We start from the raw sequence: 4,977 nt of genomic DNA on the forward strand, positions 1-4,977 counted from the left end.
AGAAGTCCTATCCTAGTTATCCTTCTCAATTGTGATGAGAATTGTTCATTGCTACCACTTAGTTAACCCTTACTAAATAAAGGAAAGTCAAGTGGATGAATTGACTTGAGCCACAAGTCCTAGCCAACTCCCAAGGAAAGACTAGCTTTAGTGTACTCCAAACCAATCAGCAATCTCTCCAATTACCAATCATTAAAGAATTAGATAACTCAAGTGTCACTAATTACTCTACCTAGGCCAAGAGGAACAAAATCTACACTAAAACTAAAAGAGACATTCCAACAAACACATAGAGTGCAATAGAAGTAAACATTATTAAATGCAAGAATTAAAGAGAGATCTAACTACAAAGGCAAGAGATCAACAATAGAAAAGCAAAGAAGAACAATCATTATGAATTACCTCTTATTGAATTAAAAGAAAATGGAAGGAACAATAGTAGATCTACAACAAAATATAAGAACAACATAAAGGAAATTACAATAAAAGAATGGAAGAAGAATGAATGTAACAACAAGGAATTGAGAAGATAGAAGTAGAAGAAGATGAATCTAAATCTAGATCTAAGAACTAAACCTAATCCTAATCCTAATTCTAGAGAGAAGTGAGAGCTTCTCTCTCTAGAAACTAGTTCTAAATTAATCCTAATGAGTGAAAATGAACTAATCTCCTTTTCTCTTCAATCCTTGGCTTTAAATAGCATCTTTGGCGCCAAAGTTGGTTGCAATTGGGCCCCACAACCCTTCAGAATTCGTTGGCCACGTTTTCATTAAAAAATCATAAAACGGCACCGACGCGTACGCGCACAGCACGCGTACGCGTCCATGGGGTAATTCGCAGGTGCGCGCGAGCGCCAGGTGCGCGTGCGCGTCCATAGGCGAGTTCAACTTCTTTGACTTTTCATGATTTCTCCACTTTGCATGCTTTCCCTCTTCACTCCTTTGATCCATTCCTAGCCTTTTCAATCTGAAATCACTAACAAACATATCAAGGCATCTTGTGAAATCAAAGGTGAATTGAATTTAGCTAATTTAAGGTCTAGAAAGCATGTTTTTCACATCTAAGCACAAATTAGGAGACAATCACAAAACTATGCTATTTCATTGAATAAATGTGGGTAAAAGGTCATAAAATCCCCTAAAATCAATACAAGATAAACCGTACAAATGGGGTTTATCACTTAGCATTCGAATTTTATAATTTATATGCCAAGACGAGGGGCTTTGGTGTGCGAAAGAGTAGGAGTAGAATAGTTATTGGAAAAGTTAGAGACAAGATGTGGTTGTATGAGTAAACTTCATATTTTTTTGAGTCGGTAACTGAGAGTTAGCTAGTGAGAAAATTTTGTGATGAACACAACCATGAGCTTATTGTTCCGAAGTTAGCAAGAATGTTAAGATACCATAAGAAAATGACTTAGCCTAACATTAGTCAAATGAACCATACGAAAGAGGTGAGGATTAGCATACCAAACATGTTTGGGTCATCAACTAGCTAGTGTGGTGGGTATGAAAATGTTAATTTTTCAATTAAAGATATGCACAATCAGGTTGTGAAACAAAGAATGATGATTTAACCTCTGCAATGGCTTACCTGAAAACACTAGCAGCAAGGGATCAAAACTTATTCTATAGTGTTGAAAAGGGCAGAGAAAGGGTGTTTCGGCAAAACCAAGTCTTGGTAGTTGTGATTAGCACCAGATTTTTAGAAATCTAAAAGCACCAAAAGAAAGAGAAAAAGCAAATCCAAAATCAAGAGGTCACTAGAGAGCCCAACGAGTAGAAAATAACAAGGTCTTAAAATTTTTTTAAAACACATAGGAAATAAAATTATTGACGTTGTCACCTTTGGTGGTATCTTAGGATTGAACGAATATTCCATATGCAACCATCTTAGTACCCATAATACAGAATCTTCTTTGCGTGTTGGAGGAGGTTGTACATCGTGAACCAAATCTCTGGATTTGAGAGGGCAAAACCTTGTCTTCATATCCCTGTGCAATAGTCTTGGAGAATATTTTGCAAGCCAAAGTGCCCATTAGATCAGTCACTTCCTGTAGTCCTATCTCACTACACTCTCAGGCAGTGAAGCCCAATTATAGTTGTTCACTGGTGCTATCATAGCCACACCTGCTAACCTGCACAAACAAAAATGATAAAATGTCATTCTCAATATAGAAATGATAACACATAAGAGAAAGATAAATAGAGACAAAAGGTTGTTTATTTTGTTGCATACTTGCTGACTTGAATAGAAGAGTGATTCCTGAGTTTTGATCAACTTCAATTCATCTTACAATTAAAGAACACGTATTGTAAGCATATGAACATATGAACCAAGAGGAAAATGTGTCTAGCACACATCGATTAACAAAATCTACTACAATGACGATGCAGCAAGTTGCAAAGAAAATTGATTATACAATAGCAACATCACAAGGCAAAAAAAATAACCAAGGAGAGGACAATAAACAGCATAGATCACAAGGGATCCACATCAAATAATCTAAGCTCTATACATTTTACACCGTTTTTAGATACAAGAATCCTCCCCCTTAGTTTTTTATTGTTGGCTTAATTTTCAATTCTAATATCCATTCTCAGCTTCTAAGAAAGCAAAATCCAACAATGAAAACTAAAGGGTATGCATAAAAAAAGTTAATCAACAAGGTTTTACTTTCCAAGAGAATCAATCCCTTCTATTCTGCTTCTCACAATTCTATGAAACACTTCCCTAACTTGGTGCTCCAAAGGGTCTATCCCATCTTTCAAAGCATCACAAAGTTGTGCAACCTATTGAAACTTTATTAAAAGATATTTGAAAAAGGGAGAAAGTACCTGTTTGCGTTCCTTGGACCTAGCAGCAGACTTATGATTCTTGATCATGCGTCTCTACTTTTGAAGAGTGGCCTTGTCAACTGGTTCCTCCACCGCCCTTCTCTTCCCCTTTGACAACGCAGCTACCCCTCCTGATTATTACTATTGTGTTTTCAAAATTAACACAGGTAGATCAGAGTACTCACACGCTTAATCACAACCTCTTCATTTGTCTGAATATTGGTACCTACACGAAAACTTTTAAAATAAATTAATCTAAAAAACTTAATCAAAAAATTCGGAAATTAGAAGTTCAATTATGCACAAAAAAATAAAAAGAGAGAGGAGATAAAGCTCCCGAGATAGATCTCTCCAAAGGATCCATTACTAATTTTCCGATCGATACAGAACTTGCTCCCAACTCGAGGCTCGATTAAAGGTCAACCTCTTTTAAACAAAACCCTAAAAAGGTTTAAAAAATTTGAGAAGAAAAACGAAAGACGACCAACAAAGTTTGACCAAAATCCTACTAATTTTCGTTGTGGAAGAAGGCAGAGGACACTGGGTAGAAGAAGCGGAGGGACATCGCGAAGAGGAAGAAAGCAGACAGAGAGGGGGTAGAAGAAGAAATGGAGGTTCATCGTTTGACGAAGAATTCACAGGAAGTGGGCGGAGAAAGAGGCAAGGGCTCATCGCTGCAGCAAACAGGGGCTTGGTTCTCAAATTTTATATTGGGTAATCTTAAAATTTCAAAAGAGTTATTATCTTTAAGTGTAATTTTTAATAAATTAATAATAATTTAAATATAAACCATTAGATTGTTTATCAATCTAATCTAACGCTTCAAATTTAATGGTGCATCAGATAAGCTTAAAAGAGTTAGACTGATTTTAGACAGACCCACTCATATGATCATAGTTATCAGAATCAAATTAATAATTGATTCGGTCATATAATTAGATTATTGGATTATTGATTCAACCGGTAAATCACAAATTGAATCAATTGATCTAGTCACATTTAAATAAAAATATAAAATTATAAAAAATAAAATTAAAAATTAAAATACATATTTTTATAAACACATTAATAATAATTAAGTATCAATATATAGACATAACTAATGATATAAAAATAGACAATAAACTAATCACTAATATAAAATATTTTTTCAATTTATATGAATAAGAGAGCAAAAGATAACACAATCGATAACTATATTTAAAAAGTGATCCCAAAGTCAACATCTATATTTTTATCTGACAAATTTAGATATCTGACAAATTTAGAACCTAACCAACATTGTCTTCATCTTGATTAACAACTCTAAAAAAGATTAACAAACTAATTAAAATAATCCAATACTAAAATCATCTATAGCGAAACATAAATTCAACTAATTTATAAAACTCGTTATATACCCTTTATTAACCTTATCCGTTTGATATTTTTAATCCCAAGTCATTACCCATTATATTTTCTATTGTCTTTTGTTGGCCGGGGACATGTTTCACATAAGATTGTTCAAAAATAAGATTACAACTTGGCTCTTTTTAAAGGTAGACCAAGACTCAGATTTAGACATCCAAGTCAACACCATGAGTAATTCACTATTAAAAAATTATTGTAAAAGATTGCAAAGTAAACATCTAAAATCTCTTTGTTAAAAACAAGGACTTGTAATATCACTGAGTCTACATAAGTTCAAGTAATATAAGAAAACAGTCCATAAAAATGCAACTATTTATAAATTCAACTAATTTATTGAATTTAGAAATTAGTCCATACTTAATCAATATTAGCTTTATACCATACTTTGTAGCCTCATATATAACAAAATCTAACTCCTTTCAAAGCAAAAGAAAAAAAAATAAACATAGAATTTAGAAAAAAAAAAGTATTTTACTAATCCAATTAGAATAGGAAAAAACCAAAAAGAGAGAATAGGGGTTAAGAGGACCTACCAGCCACCATGGTTCACGGAGACTCAGCGACAAGACTGGCAAAAAGAAGCAACGGCAAGGCCCCGAAGCCAAAAGATGACGAGCCCGGGGAAGGCAACAAAGGAAGAAGACGGCAGGGGCCAACTGCTGGTTGCATTGCTTCTGTCGCCAGCGACAACGAGCCAAGGGAAGGCAGAGCGACACACGAACCACGATGA

Source organism: Arachis duranensis, chromosome 2 (assembly GCF_000817695.3).
Source record: "Arachis duranensis cultivar V14167 chromosome 2, aradu.V14167.gnm2.J7QH, whole genome shotgun sequence".
In the NCBI taxonomy this organism is placed as follows: Eukaryota; Viridiplantae; Streptophyta; class Magnoliopsida; order Fabales; family Fabaceae; genus Arachis; species Arachis duranensis.